At 46.4% G+C, this 16,227-nt stretch overlaps 1 long non-coding RNA gene across 2 annotated transcripts; it reads right to left on the reverse strand.

Moving 5' to 3' along the window:
- Positions 1–3,749: 3,749 nt before the first annotated feature.
- Positions 3,750–9,923, reverse strand: LOC138109575 (uncharacterized). 2 transcript variants are annotated; one of them, XR_011150613.1, is made up of 3 exons: positions 9,795–9,923; positions 4,954–5,034; positions 3,750–3,922 (listed from the first exon to the last, which is right to left on the reverse strand). It is a non-coding gene; the product is annotated as an uncharacterized lncRNA (long non-coding RNA). The 2 variants fall into 2 exon arrangements; XR_011150612.1 differs by lacking the exons at positions 3,750–3,922; positions 4,954–5,034 and adding an exon at positions 7,371–8,471.
- Between the last annotated feature and the right edge of the window lie 6,304 nt (positions 9,924–16,227).

The following is a 16,227-nucleotide window of genomic DNA, read 5'->3' on the forward strand; positions in this document are numbered from 1 at the left end:
GGTTTTCTAACGGAAGGCAATGCCAGGGCTGACATGCTGGCAAACCCTGCATGGGTAGGGCCTCAGCCTGACAAAATTGCACAGGCCAAGGCATCGCACGGTTTCTTCCATCAAAGTGCACATACCCTGCAGAAGCAGTTTCATTTAACGCCAACCGAGGCGCGCGACATTGTCAGCGCTTGTGCTGACTGTCACGGACTCGCTGCGCCTTTGCCAGCAGGGGTAAACCCCAGAGGGCTAAAAGCCTTGCAGATTTGGCAGTAAACCCCAGAGGGCTAAAAGCCTTGCAGATTTGGCAAACGGATGTAACTCACATCCCTGAATTTGGTCGGCTGAAATATGTGCACGTGTCTATTGACACTTTCTCCTCGGCTATGTGGGCTACTGCTCACACTGGAGAGAAGGGCCGTGATGTCATTGCCCATTGGAAATTGGCTTTCTCAGTCCTGGGCGTGCCAGCTTCTGTGAAAACCGATAATGGTCCTGCCTACGCCTCGGAGAAGACACGGCAGTTTTTACACCTATGGGGTGTAGACCATACCTTTGGTATCCCACATTCTCCTACTGGCCAAGCCATTGTTGAACGCACTCATGGTACCTTGAAGCGTGTTTTGGACAAACAGAAAAGGGGAATGCATGGAGAAACCCCACAGAGCCGACTAGCAAAAGCTTTGTATACAATTAATCACCTTACAGTACCACAAAATTCAAATAATCCTGTTATTCTGAATCATTTTTTCTCATTGCAGTCTGCAGGTGACAGACAACTGCCCCGGGCAAAAGTCTGGGTGTGGAATTTACTCACTAACCAGTGGGAAGGCCCACATGAGCTTATCGTCTGGGGTCGTGGGTATGCTTGCGTTTCCACAGATACTGGGATACGGTGGCTACCTTCAAAATGCGTTCGCCCTGCCCTACGGCACCAGAGGCAGAACAGGCAACCTCTGAATGATGACCAGAACGCCAATCATCCAAACGGTGACCAGAATGTAGAGCATCAGCCTAATGACTCTTCTGATGATGACCAGGATGTCAACCATCAGGCAGATGGTCCTTCCACAAGCAGAGACTGAACTTTAAATTTCTTGTTATGGAGTCAGATAGTTAAAGCCTTAAGGACATATTTAGAATTAATAACTGATGTAGATTTCTATTTGGCATTAATAGTAGAGTTGTTATCTTATAAAACAAAAAGGGGGAATTGTAGTTACAAAAATGCTGCTAGCGAGGATTTTCTTGTTATTTTCTAAGTCCGTGAGAGACTTTTCTCTCTCACAGAAGAGGTAGCAGGGAATGTAAACAACCCAGACACCTGCAACCTTGAAAAGTCTTGTTTATGGTATAGTAGAAAAATATTTTGACAATGGATGTTTTAGGATTTTAGCCAATCACCCCCAAGGGGTGGCTGGCCCTTTGTCCAATTAGGCTATGAAGAAAAAAGTCTATAAAAGAGTTTGTAAAATAATTAAATAAATCAATCTTGCTGCACAACTCCTGCCTGCTGGATCTTCTCCTCCTCCTCCTCCCTATGGCTGCGGGACACGGTGCTATACCGTAGGAACCAGGCCTGCGGTAATACTCCGGGAAAAGTTTTAATATGAATGAAGAACAGACAGTAAAAATGGTATAAAAAGGACTCACCTCTAGCATCAGGTGTGCTCTTGGCAGAGCGCCAAGGCACCCAGCCATTACCCCTTTGCTTTACTTTATGTGTCTCTTATTGCCTTTATATTAAACCCTTTAAATTCTCACAGGAGTGTGAACCTCGTTTTTCACAGGAGGGCAGAAGGCGAGGCCAAACACTGGCACTCGTGTTTGGATGGGAGCAGCGAGGTTCTGCCCAGCCCACCTTAGCACTGGTGGTATTATGGAGAGTGTCCCCTCTTTCCTTATCACTCCAATGAGTGCACAGGCCAACACACTGCCAAGCCCCAGCAGATTTCACTGCTGTATGAAGCTGTTCTGCACCAGAGAGGGCAGGGCCTGGGAAGTGGTGGGCTTTGCCAGACAGGGGGATCCCATGCAGGCCCAAGCAGGTCACATGCAAACACCAGGCAATCACAGAGCATCGCACACAGATCTCTGCATTTTGTGGAAGCCACAAGGCCTGGAAAATGTCTCTGTGTCTTGGGAACCCTGCTCAAAGCCCCTGACTATGGCATTGGTGGGGTTCCTGTATCTGGTAAGGGAGGAGATCTTACCTACAGTGCAGACAGCTTCAAGAAAGCCATTTTGTTAAACATCCCACTGCTGAATAGCAGTGCTTTAAGGAGACCCCCAGAAATGGAAGACACAATAGATTTGTCTTCCAGAGGCTAAAATAAGTGTTATGGTAAAAGTGTCTGACAAGACCTGACAGCACTTTAAAGGGCTGTCATTTCAGTGTCCCACAGCTGACAGCTCTGTCATTCAGCTCTCAAACATTACCACATATGATAACCCACATCGCTTTCACTTATGGATTAAAAAGGTACAAGTACTGTAATACTATGTCCTTAGTGCCCTAAGAATTTCTTAAGGTAAGACAGATGCAAGATGAGCTTTGCATTTTTACTTGGTTCATGTTCTGCATGGGATGCTCCCTGGCAACTGGTCCCAGAAGGATTTAGGACCTTTTGTAAAACCATCTCTGCCACATAGTGGGTACTGCAGGGACAGCACCTGGCAACATCCCCTCTCCATTGGCAAATTCCTTTTTTTTTCTTTTTTATGGTAAAAGTTGCAAAGGCCTGAAACTACTCAAGGTTATCCAAAGCCTGGATGGGGCAGTGTTAATTAAAGGTGGGTGTGAGCCCTCAGGCCTCCCTGGGAACACATCTTGGCACGAGGCTGAGTGGTTCAGGGGATGCTGCAGCTCTCAAGAGCTGGCAGTGCACTGTCAGCCCCAGTGCAGCTCTGCATCACAAGTCCACAGCACAAGCCCAGCCTTACAAGCAAACACCAAGGTGTGTCTGGCCTCATCCCCTGCCCTGGATGTACAGGGGGGAAAAGCAGTGCAATGTAAAAATCCAGGCTGCATGGAAACCTCCATCACAAAATAAAATCTAAATATTTTAAGGTTGTGTCAGTTTCCCTGATATTATCAAGGGGCCTCTGAGTTTCCTGCTGCCAAATTATCTTTATAATGAATTAGACTGTAGTTCTGCCTCACCAGAAGAAAGGTGTGGATCCACACCTCAGGGAGCAGAGTTTTTCACTGGACAGTAAAATATATAAAGAATACTAACTCTAAATGCAATTATCCTTAGGGTATTCCCAAAGGCAGTAAAGCATCTGTGATTCTCCAGCTCTGTGAAATTTATCACTACCAGGTATGTCAACACATACTCTTCAGCAATCAACAAGACCTGTTTGGGGAAAGACTTAAGTGCAGGCAGAATAAGCATCTTCCAGTGTTATACATCTTAACTGGGACTTCCTGAAAACACAACGTCATCAAGCTAGACATTTTGAACCAGGCACCACCATGTTTTCAAACCCATTTCCAAGCAGCTGTTTTCTCTCAGTCACAAGTTGGAGATCAGGGCACCCCTGCTAGCTGTGAGCTTTGCCTCACCCCAGTAAACAAGGACTCACTACCTTTCTTTCACACTTGAGGCACCGGGAAGGAAAGGCACAACACCTTCCCCCCAAGCCTCCCTTAGTGTTGTGGATAATTGCCATCTACTTTCCAGTTTGCTCATGATTAGGCAGGGGGATCAGATAAAAACCCACTGCATGCCACACAAGGAGTCTGGAAAACACCTACCTGTGACAGGTTACTAATACTAATTGGCTGCGACTGTGAAGGTGGCACCTCTGCAGTTGTGGACCCCCCAGTTCATTCTTCTCTGCTCCACCAAGTGCCCTGGTGCATGTCCTGTGGCTCTTCTAGAAGAGCATTAAGATGGAGGGGCTGCTGAGTTGAAACCCAGAGAAAGCCCTGGGCATGGGGAGAAGGAAACAAGACCTTCAGTAAAGATAAACAAACTGTACTTCTTTTTCTCCAATCGTACTATGCTTGCCTTCAATATGGGGTTAATAAGAGGATTGAAGTATAGTCGCAGTATGACCCAAAATGAGTTCACAAAAGGAATTGAATTATCCCTTAGGAAAAGAAAAATGTCTGGGCACTGTTTGGAAACTAAAAGCAAAATTATCCTCTGTAGCTGGGGTACAGCAGCAGGTGGCTATGATAGAAACAAGGGGACCCCCAGATGCACACTTTTAATCTTGTCTGCTCAGGGAAGGATTGGTAGATTTTGGGAGAAGAGCCTCTCAGAGGTGGAAAGTGTTTTCTCAGAGTTCAGAAAAAATAGATGAATTGCGATGACAGCCTCTACCTGTTGCTACCACACATCCAATACTTCTCCAGTTCCCCATAAAACAGCCATTTAATTAAGGAGTCAGCTTGACAAAATTAGAATAAACTCTGCTGGAGCTCATTGATGACCAGATCCTTTTTACTGCCAGTTTTCCTCCAAAATGAATAGCAGGCTATCATAGACTCCATCATAGATGACTTTTGCCTGGCTCTCCTATTTGCCACTCACATCAGTATGGCTGACTGTCTTAAAAATAGCAAAATCAGCCAATTTTCCCCTTTTCCCATATGACTCATCCAGCACAACACTGATTGGTACTCATTTGTTTCCCAAAATGCCTATGTGATTGTGTCCAAGTTAGCAGCAGCAGCATTTTTATGAAGCACTTTTAGCAAAATGTCAGTGGCTTTGCCCAAGCTCTGATAAATATCTGCTTAAGATGAACTGAATCCAGCAGGGACTTTACCCCAAAGTCTCAATTCAGCAACACAGCTAAGTCCACACTTAAATTATTTTCTATTAAATTATTTTGCAAAGTGGGATGAACAAATGAGTCAGGGCCTTGAGTCTCTGGCATGTTCAGCAGTTCCCAGGCTGTTTGCCCAAAGCTTACTGACAAAACAGCAGTAACAACTGTAACAGAACTCACCTTTTCAGTGATGAGGAGAAAACCCAGTTGCACACATCCTCCTTCTTATATGAGGTGGGAACCAGACCAGTAAGTAGTTTCCTGTACCCATTGAAAGATAAGATTTGGGATAATTTTCCCCCTATGTATATAATGGATGAAAAACTGTAGCGTGAGAAGCCTTTTGTAGATGCTCCAATGTTTAGAAAAAGCTGGCTAAAATGAATTCTCATCATCCAAAGGATGAGTGCTCAGCAGAGAGATGGAAGAAAGGTTCCAGTGCCACTGAGGACTGGCACAGCATTGCCAGCCCAGCTGGTCCTTTCCTGAGCACCTTTACACCTGGCTGTACGAGGGGAATGAGTTTTGTGAATAAAACGCATGTTCACAACCTGTCAAGGATGCAGTCTGGTGCTCCATAAGTCCCATTTAATAGCTAATAAAATTCAAACCAAAAACCAGAATCCTGTTGGATAAGTAAATACGAAGCCACTGTGATGTGTTTCCATGCAAACTTTGCTGGAGCGGTGACAAGTTGCCACTCAAAGACCCTGAAGATCCCTTGGTTTCTTGCCTGTATACAACGATGGCACCTGCCTTTGCCATCCTCATTCACGTATAGAAATTACCTGCCTGGAAGTTGGCAAGCACTCATTTACCCAGCAATCCCAGCTGATCACTACCTTATAAATGGGCAGCTCAGATAGTGCAAAATTTCTTTTCAGGTATTTCTTCTGTATTCACCTTGGCTCCTGAGGATGGGAATTTTGTGTATGTCTCTCTCTGCCTCACCACCACTGCTGTAGCACCCAGGTGTCTTGGCCAAATAGCAAGACCACACTGCAGCAGATGAGCAGAGCTAAATCTATCGTCCATTTGTCCTAAAGCTTGCTGGAAACTCCTCTTAAAGCTTTCTTGATCTAACTTGCTGAGACAAAACAACCAAGGCAACTCCCATCTCCATAACATCAACACTAAACTGAGCCAGTCCTGGCAGGTAGCAGGTCTGAGCAGTAACCTGGGGACTTCAGGCACTGCCCTGATTCAACCAGACAAAATAACACAGCCCTGATAGGCTTTAAGCATCTTAAAACCAGCAGTCACATAAACCTCAGAGTTCACTGATACATCTACTGGCATCCTGTTACCTCTTACATAACAGCAAGGGCAGTTTTCAGTGTAGCAGAAGCACAGCATGAATCGGGGGCGGGGGGGGGCAGCAGCACCTGTGAATGAGATACACACCCTACATCATAGTGCAGGAACTATTATTGTATTTCCTAATTCCCAGCTGCGTACACTCCTCTGCTCCAGAAGCCGTGGACACCAGCCACGGCTGCCTCAGGCCTTGCAAAAGTAACACACCCAATTTTCCGGTTTGCTCTGACCACCGTTTGCATCCCTGTGGCAAAAGACAACAGGTTGGGGTTTTTTTTTGCTTGATGCAGGAAAACACTGGCCTGAGGAAACCCTTTAGAGTTCCCTTTCCTCTTGCATTTGTTCAGCATAGAGGCACAGGGTACTTATGTTGGTGAGAGCAGGGAAAACCAGATTTGGGCAGAGGGGAAGACAGCAAGAGACTACAAATTTTCTCAGCAGAAGCATCATGTGGTTACAATGACTCTTCCCTCAGTAAAGGCAAGTGGCAAATGTCTTTTGACTATCTACCTTTGAATAAAGGTGCTGCAAGAGGAGGCCTGTGCTTGTGTCTGCTCTCTAAATAAACCAGCCTGAATGTATAGTTTACATTGCAGGGTCACAGAGCATGGGCTTTTCCCAGATGAGGGCATTTTATTAACTAAAGAAATGCCATGAGACCAACAGTAATCCACCCAGGATGCCTGGAGCAAACTCTTCTTTTGTAAATGGATAAGGAAGTTACAGGTGCTTTAATGCCCACAGCTATAGAGAGAGCACCTGGTTGCCTGTGGCCCAGGCATTCTGGTACCAGAAATCTGGGATGTGTCTGTAAAACTGATACAGCAGTGGCTGAAACTGCAAACAGACTTTGGGCACAAAGGAGACACAGGAGAGGGTACCCCAACAAGTCCCCTCTGAAGTCTGAAACTCAGGGAACTGTAAAGGCTGTTCTGACCATTCAGGTACTCATCTTTCAGTGCAAGTAATCTGTTCACACACAACAGCTATCAGAGGCACCAGGAACAGATACATCCATAGGTTCTTTCTCCCTCACAGGTACACCTGGCTGAAGGACCTCTGCTGAGAGGCAGGGACCCTGCTGATGTCACATTTCATTACTTGGATCTCCTGGTCACCTCTTTCAGCCTGGTTTTCCTCCTCCAATCCCATTAACCAGCCCACTGCCATACCTAAGAGAAGTCTCGAAAGCCATAGCATGGCAGGATGTCATTTTGAGAAGAAAAAGCAGCGTGAAGGCCCAGTTTCTTGAACTGCTCTACCAGCAGGTTGCAGGGTAGATGCTCCTGCACAGGGAAGCCCTTTAAGAACATTACCTCATCTTTAGGACAATGAGTAGGGGATGAGTGCAGTGAATGTTGGAATTTCAGGAGAGTTTTTCTCTGCTTGATGTTCTGTTTGCCAAAAGAGAGGTGATGGGTGGTTCCTACCTTGGCAATGTATTGTTTCTGTCTTGTGAGCAAATCTCTCTTCTTTCCTTCTTTCTGATGGGCAAGGGCCATCGTGTCCTGCCCTCTCCAGAGGATGAGGAAATGAATTCAGTGTGAGAAGGTAGCTGAAGGGCCACCTCATCCTGGTAGCCAGCTCAAACAACAGGATTTGTTTCTCACTTCATGGCATGAGGGTGCCTCATGCTGGTTTCTGCTCTCCAGTTCTGAGCAGGCTAATGTACTTCAAACTGAAGTAGGCTCCTCCAAGCTTCGCATGGCTCTGATTACATAGCCTCTGCAATCTTGAGTAATTATCATTGCCAAGGGCTCCTCAGAGTTCAGCACGAGGACTGCCAAAATTGCAGTGCTGCAGAGGAGTCCCCTCCCTCAAAACTCTTTCTGACCCCAAGTGCTGCTGGGAGAGTTGGGAAGGGAAGATCAGCTCAAAATAAGAAGGCTGGATAAAGAAAGAAGGCCTTTCTTCAGTTTCAAGGGTGCAGCACTAACACACCATTTTTTCGTGTTGCTTGCAGCACATCTCAACTCCACTGTTCATGAAGCAGCTTGACAAGGGAGGAGTTGTTGTCCCCACTGGCTGGGACTATGAAGCACGTCCTTGGTAGTGAGCAGGATTTCACACTGCAGACACCCTCTGTTGAAAACTAAAAGTGTAGTCTTGAGTGTCAACACAGACAAGTTCATTTCTTGAATCTAAGGGTAGGGCTATGCCAGCAAGCATAGAAATGAGGGTGGCAGAGGAGGCTAACAATTCATGGCAGTGCAAAGATCCAGCCCCTGCCAATGATATCCCACTTGAAGACACTGCTTGACACTAAAACCTACTTGCACTGGGGGCTGGGGTGGGGAGTGGGCACAGGATATTTTCCCATAGCTTGAACCACAGCTCAGCTATGACTCTTTTGCAGCAGCTCAGGAGAAAAAGGAGAATTGCTGGATATTTCAAAAAAATTGAAGAGAGAAGACAAAAAAAAATCAGACACTGGTTTGGGGACAAAACCATTAGCTTGAGCTGTCAAAGAAGAACAGAGAAACCAACAGGGAGGCTCTGGGAAAAGCCAACAGAGGAAAGGTCAAAATACTGATGCTCTGCAGTGGAGCTAAGGGATGGATGCCCAGGGCAAAGCCACAGACATGCCTCAAGGCCAGAAGGCTTAATCCCTCTGCCACAGGAGCCGCCTTACACTTAGTCCTGTCCCTGAGCAGTGACAGGGAAAACTGCAGGGTCAGGAATGCCCCTCTCCCAAAGGGCATTCCTCTGATGCTGCCCCTCCATTCAGTGTCACTCCATGCCTACGGAAGCACCACAGCAGGAGTCTGCAGAGCCCTCCCACTGCCTGCGTCCTCCACTGCCCTCCGCACAGCATGCTGGAGCTAACTCGCCTTTGAACTGCATTTTGTTGAGCTGTGCTTCAGCAAATTAAACTATTTATTAGTCCAGGCTTAATGAAGCCATTCACCACTCAAAAGGTTCACCTGGAAAGCCCACAGCGTTACCCTTGTGGTGGGGAGGCTGTAGTCAGTGCTGAGAGCATCCCTGTGCAAGACCCAAAACACAAGCAGTGGCTGTGCCACTGCAGGCAGGGTTGCCACTGTCCTGGGTGCAATGCTCAGGCCCCATAGACATATTTGGGTTCTTCTGGTTGACTGGGGTTTTCTACAGGGTTCTTTCCTGAAAGTCTTTAGGCAGCCTGATGATTTGTAAATATTTTTCCACTGAGAGCCATTGGGGTAGATGGGTGGCCAGAATAGCTCCAAAAGAATAAAAAATACTAGTCCATGGCTCATTAAACTAACATTGCTGCTCATCTGGAGCACAGGAAACTGCTCCTCCAGACCAGGAAGAGAAAAATCCTCATTTTAAGCACCAAAAGGCTTTCCATGTTTTTTTTCTGGAATAACTGCAGCCACTAAGGAGTAAATTCACTTCCAGGAGAAAACACTCAGGAGCCCACAGGGATTCACAACTGCATTATAGGGAAACAAGTGCCTCAAAAATTTACAGGTTTTTAGGAAAGTAAATGTTTGTTTTGCCTCTCTCTTGAAGAGAGAGAGAGAGAGAGAGAGAGATAAAAAAAAAAAAAAACCAAACATTCAGGCAAACAAGTCTATTAATATTTACATAGAACATAGGCATATATTTGCTCCATAATGTGTTAGCTAGAGAACAAACCATCTGCAGCCCTCCACCCAAAAAAAAAAAAAAAAGGACTCCCAGGTGCGAGTACCAAAAAGTCCTGCTAAAAGCCTCCTGACCTGGTACAGCTCCAGACCAAGAAGGAAAGAACAGAACCACCCTACCACTACTCCCTTGGAAATGGTTCATATTAGCAGTGGGGGCTTTGCTCCTCCCTGAAGCCACCTGTGGACAACTCCCATCAGAGCCAGCTGGTGCAGCTCACCTAATCACAAGGCTGGGTTTTTCCCCTTTATTTGAAAAACAGCTTGATTGGGCTCCACGTGGAGCATCGTGCTCCTGTTACTTATGTTATGGTTTTAAAGGCAGTCACAGTGATTCACCTGTGAATGATGTTTACTGTGTCCCAGTAGTCTGCCAAGGTTTCTGTGCATGACCTTGATCCCAAGAACAGAAGTGACAGGTAAAAATGCCCAAGGAAGAAAAACGGAGAGGTTTTCTTATTTTCAAAATATTTTTTTATTGTTTTTAAATAAAGTTTCTGCTTAAGCCAAGGGAAAATCTGAATTTGTGGCCTGTCCACTCACCTGTGTACGGCAGCAGCCCTGGCCCCTTTGTGCACCACTGGGCTCAGGACATGTGGCTAGCTGCAATGAAACACAAGATTCAGGAGACCTTGTTTACTTTCTGCCTTCCTCAAAAATTATTACTGATATTTTGTGGAGTTGGTTGAAGTATTTAAGAGATTGAAGGCATTGACCATGATTTCTGACAGTAGATTCAAAGCAGGTTATAGTCTCTCTCTGTGAAGTTTTGCACTGCTGAATTAGATCAAATGCTGATGCCCTTGGGGGCAATAAAAATAATTCCAGCTTGTGACAGAAAATGAATTATAATTCAGAATAATTCTTAGTAGAAATCATATATTGTTTAATTACAGCCATAACGGCTATTTGATTTTGAGATAAGAAGTGGTTACCACAGTGACCCAATTCTTAAAGATGATTTTTGCCTAACGCTGTATAAAACGCTTTATGATACCTGCCTTCACAAGAAAGCAATTTACGAAAATGAGTTTTCCTGGTGTTAGGCCTGGGGTATGAACAAGCAACATAGGCTATATATGGAAAAACATTCCCCATTTCGTTACTGCCTGAAAAGCCCATTTCCCTGCAAGCACACTCATAGATGTTGTCTCAGATTCAGAGCAAGCTACAAATCTTGCTCAGCTTTCAAGACCATGTAGACTCTGTGGAAGAATTTCAAACCTTTGAGGAGTATTAGAAAAAAATGAGCAAAGGAAATCAGAGACAGAGACATATTTGTTCTGCAGAACAAGCCATCCCCTACTGCCTACCATCAGGGAGGGTAAAAAATGTTTTTACTTACTCTGAACAGTCTTAATATGTATTTCTCTAATAGACCATCCATCAGCACTTTGAGGAAACATACCCTGAAGTCACAACCATTGCTAGAGTCAAGCAAAGGCACATTTTGACATGTGAAGTAAAATGCAATCCTCAGTGAGACTAGTAAAAATTATCATTATTCAAGAATATAATCTTTTTGGGGCTTCTTTTGGTAATCCTTGCTATTTCCCTGCATCCCTATGGTGGATTTAGAGGGACTGGTCTGCAGGGTTGCTCTAGAGAGTGCAGACCTGCTCCTGTGCCAACCTGTGTGGGAAGCCAGGTGTCTGGCTGCCTCCCACTAATAACCCACCATATGTCCCTGGCAGCCTGGGAGGGTGATGCATCCCATTTTCACTTGGGTTGCCTGGTAGTGAAACCTGCTTGCCCATGGGCAGGACCCCTGTGGGCAACCACAACCATGGTCATGGGACTGAAGGACTGGGCTCGTCGCTGGACCTCTGCTGCCTTGTGGAATCCAGTTATTTGTCTACCTTCAGATCAAAATAATTTTGGTTAATAAAGAGAGTGAGTCAGAGAGAGAGGCAGCATTGATCCAGCTGGGGTGGAAAGCAGGTTTTCTCATGCCATTGTAGGTTTTCTTGTCATCAGTGATTGCCCTGCAGTGGACTACTTTGATATACAATATCCTATACTACATTCACCCTTCTTAAATTACTTCATGACCCTTGCTCTGATCCTCAGGATAGCCCTGATTTGGGAGAGTACAGAGCTGACAACCCCTGTCCAGTGAACTCTGGGTTTCTCACTCCCTGAGGTGTCTTCTCCTGCCAAAAATTCCTGGCAAACTGTAGCTAATCATGTGCAAAACACTGATGCTGTACCTCCAGGTGATTAGTATACCAAGCCAGCTCAATTTGGGCTTAGTTTAGGCTGTTGGCTATAAATAATCTTTTATTTTTGGAAGGTAATAGATGAAAACTTCTTCCTTCCTGAAATGGAAAGGCAGTGGGTGTTTAAAGGTCTTACACCTTGCTTCAAAGCTGACCCACATGGGAGGAGATGAAACAGGAATGTGGCCTTTGCAGCTTCCCTGGGATGTGCAGTGAAGGGGCAGGAAATTTCTCTCCCTCTCACCATTGAGCGATAAGTATTTTCAATAGGATCTTTAATTAAAAAGTGTTGGGCTTGACAGTAAAGGTCTCCCAGCCCCTGCTGCCATTGTTCAGTGGGGATGAGGGAGATCAAGCCCTAGAGCCTTCAAATGTTTGACTTACTGAAAGCTGCCCCTCTTCCTCAGTGCTCCCCTGTCCCTTACCCATGATGACACATTTCTTCTAAAAGCCATCCAGTCCTGTCCCAAAATGCACATGGTACTGAGTCCACTCAGACAACCTCAGCTGTTTAAACACTTTTGCTTTCCAAAAATGTTGGGTCCAAAGGGCAGAGGATTAGATAAGAAAAATCCTAAAGGTGATTTAATACTTTGCATGAAAATGCTAATATGCTAAAGCAATTCCAAATATGAATTTAATACATAAATAATTAAGCAGCTCCTACTGGTCTCAAAGCACTAAGTATGAGAAATGAAGGATGCAAATATGATGACCGGAACAAGCCTGTGCTTCAGGTCCCAGACACTGGACTCAGAAAAGTGGGAAGTCATCCCCACCCATTCTTAAACACTCAATGTGTTGCCAATTACCTAAAACCAACAGTTATAATGGAAACATTTTTGTGAGAAATGATCTTCCTCATGTAAAGCATGAGCTTAAAATATCCTTATTCAGCACTGGATGCATTTCCACCCCTCTTCCCACACCAGAGAGGGCCCATGGGACCAATGGCTGAGGAGCAGCCCTGCCTCTGGCAGGCCTGAGATGGGTTCCCTGTTGCTCTCAGGAGCACCAGCCCATCCCTCTGAACACAGGTCCAGCAGCAGCATGGCAAGAAGAAAACTGAATATTAATTCTGGTTTTTTGCTGTTTTACCTTTCGTGACAGAGCAGGTCGGTCCCTGGGAGCAGAGCAAACCCCCTCAGCCCTATTACAAAATTCTGGCAGAGGAATAGTTGAACATTTGAAAATATCAAGACTTCAGAGACTTGAAATAACAATCTGAATGGCTACACTTCCAACAGTTTGGAAAAAACCCCACAAACTTTATTTTATTTTAATTGCTGTTTACCTGGGTTAAAGTTAAAACACTCTCATAAGGGTTAAAACAGCAACAGACTAATAAACCTGGAGGAGGAGGGTTAAGGCAGAGTTTAAATTTCTCTTTGTTTTGGGCAGGTGTGTTTGGGTGGGCTTTCTTTTGCCACCCAAGGGCTGCAGTGATCCTCAGGTTCCTGAGGCTGAAGGCGGAGGGAGGTGCAGGTCTGCCCCACGAGGCCCCGTGAGGCCCCACGTGCAGAGCTGTGTCCAGCTCTGCCCAGCAGCAGCAGGATGTGCCTGTGGAGCAGGGCCGGAGGAGGCCGTGGGGATGTGTGGAGGCCTGGAGCACCTGTCCTCTGCAGGCAGGCTGGGAGAGCCGGGGCTGTCCAGCCTGGAGAGGAGCAGGGTCCGGGGAGGCCTCACTGCGGCCTCCCAGTGCCTAAAGCGGGCAGAGAGCGATGGGAGAAGGGCAAGGGTTTTAGACTAGAAGATTGGGGAGATTGGGATCAGATGTTTGGCAGAGCTGTGAGGGTGCTGAGACATCGGAACCGGCTGCCCAGAGAAGCTGTGGATGTCCTGTCCCTGGAATGTTCCAGGCCAGGCTGGACAGGGCCCTGAGCAGCCTGATCGGGGGGGTGGCAGCAGAACCAGGTGATCGTTGAGGTGCCTCCATGGCGTTCTGGAGCTCCATGGGTGTGCGAAACGGAGACCCGTTACTGGGGCATGGAATGTTGGCACCGGTTGCCAGGGGCACTCCTGCTCCCAAGCTTCTGTTGACACAGAGTCTGCTGAGCCAGTTGACGGATTCTCTGCTGCGCAGCAGACGTGGAGCATCCGTCTTCTCCATCCCAGGTGGGAATAAAGACGATTTGCTGACTTTTGAGAGCCAAAATCTGGACTGACTATACAGGTGAGTGCAGACAATTCTTGAAAAGGCTTCTGATGCTGAGGGGCTGGTCTGGGCTGCAGGATGGGCTGCAGGTGGGCTCAAGTACTGGGGTCACGGACTTCCCCTCCAGTTATGGACAGAAACTGGAGACTCAAGAGTGGGAGTCTTGGGGCATGGGGGTATTCAAGAGAACAGGCATTCCAAATAGTTGATCTCTTCTTTTCTGATAGGTTTGGAAGAACAGTTTTCCGGAACTGTGAAAAATCTGCAGTGGGCTACCAGGAGGAACATAAGGGATCTCTTCCCTGACATTCCTTTTTTGGTGTTAGTCCCACTTGCTTTGCTGGTGGTTTTAGATCACAAAACACCATGAGCTCAGTAAGTACTTTACTACTCAATGCAAATCTGATTCTTGAAACATTTTGCAAGGGACTTCTAGAAAAGAATTCAAGAGTTTGGAGCAAATGCACAGAAACAGAAATCTTTCCAAACTTCCTGTGAGTTCCCGCTTTTGGATACTGAAGGTTCTGAATCTCTGTGGGTGCTGGCAATAGTTCAGAAATGCTTACAGTGTAACAACATGATGGAATTGGGAACTGGTCTCCTCATTTTCAAGCCATTGGACAGGCTATTTGTTGGTGAGGCAACATGTAGGAGATGAGGGGCGATGTCTTTTCCCTGATGCGATGTGCTAAGGTGAAAATGGTCCATAGCACCATTTGATGCATATTCCAGCCTTTGCGGGAGTGTTTTCGGTATCCTCGTGTGCTGTCATTGGTGCTGCAGAACCCGAGGGCCGTGCTAATATTGCTGCCACAGAAAATGCTAAGGCTTTGTTCTCTCTCAGCATCAGCGAAAGCGCCCTGGAGGACCGCTTGATTCCACTCAAGCTCGGAAACGGAGCAGGCTGCTGCCCTCCAGTCCTGGTGGAACCTCGCAGGCAGAGATAGTAGACCTTGAAGGAAGTGGTACACTTGCTTTTGAGCCTGGTAAGAACAGCAGTTGCCTCTGGAAGGTTTGGGTTCATTTGAATGTGTGCTTTTGCCAGTTTCTAGGCCCTTTACTGGGGAGGAAGGGAAACCTTGGGGTTTAGGAAGCACCTGATATGGCATCCCTAACGGCAAGCCTTCTGACAACTGTTTTGGTTTGTTCCTGAGCTCAATACACTGGCTGCTCGTGGGAGATGAGCTCTGCAGCAAAGGTCCTCCAGTGCTGCTCAAACACCTGAATGTGTGCTCTGATGAGCTGGTGGTCACCATAGATGCCACAGGGGAGGGTGGCAAGCTGAGTTTGGGATCTCCCAAAGTGGATGAAGATAAGGAAAAGTTTGTCTTTAGCTGTGCCCCATCCCTCAAGGGAACAATCTACAGTATGGTAAAACTGTAAAAAAAAAGGATCCCCTCTAGTGTTGGTTGGTTGCTTTTTTCCTTTTGTGTGCTAAACATTCCCCTGTGTGAGATGAATCATTTCTTGCTGTGAAGCTCCCATAGCTGTTGACATCCCACAGAACTTGTGAGGGGCTCAGCTGCTCTTCCTCTTGCACTGCCCCTTCAGAGGACAGGGCTGGTAGTGCTCCCTGTGGACTGCTGGGGCAAAGCTTGAGTGCAATGTTGGACGTGCTCCTGAAAAAAAGAAACCCAGGGCACAGTGAATCCAACCTCAGCCTGCTCCGCACTGGCAGCCCTTTTAATTCCTCTGCAATCTCTGATCTTGATTCTAACGTTCTGTTTTTCAGCTGATGAAGAAGTCGTCATAGATCTCACGGGCGAATCTTCTGAGCCTGAAGTCATCGTTATCAGTGACGATGAGTCTGATGTGGTAAGTAGTGAATGGCACACTCCCCTCCATCTTGCAGTCAAATTAGTTTTCTTGCCTGTCTTCTGGCATCTTACTAAGTACCCTGGCCTCAAAGGTTGGAACATGGCTCTGATTTACCACATTAGACACAGTTCCCAGTCGAGCCCAAACACACTCATGAACACATCAGCATCCCTGAGAATCGCTTGCAGAGAGGGGATGAACAACCTAAGAGAGGTTGTTGCTTCAGTGATTTAAAGGAGACCACAGGAAGTCTTTGACTTCTCAAATGAGAAGTGTTTTAGCTGCAACATCAGTTTAAGGTACCCCTCCCACTGAG

This window comes from Aphelocoma coerulescens, chromosome 4, assembly GCF_041296385.1.
Source record: "Aphelocoma coerulescens isolate FSJ_1873_10779 chromosome 4, UR_Acoe_1.0, whole genome shotgun sequence".
Lineage (NCBI taxonomy): Eukaryota > Metazoa > Chordata > Aves > Passeriformes > Corvidae > Aphelocoma > Aphelocoma coerulescens.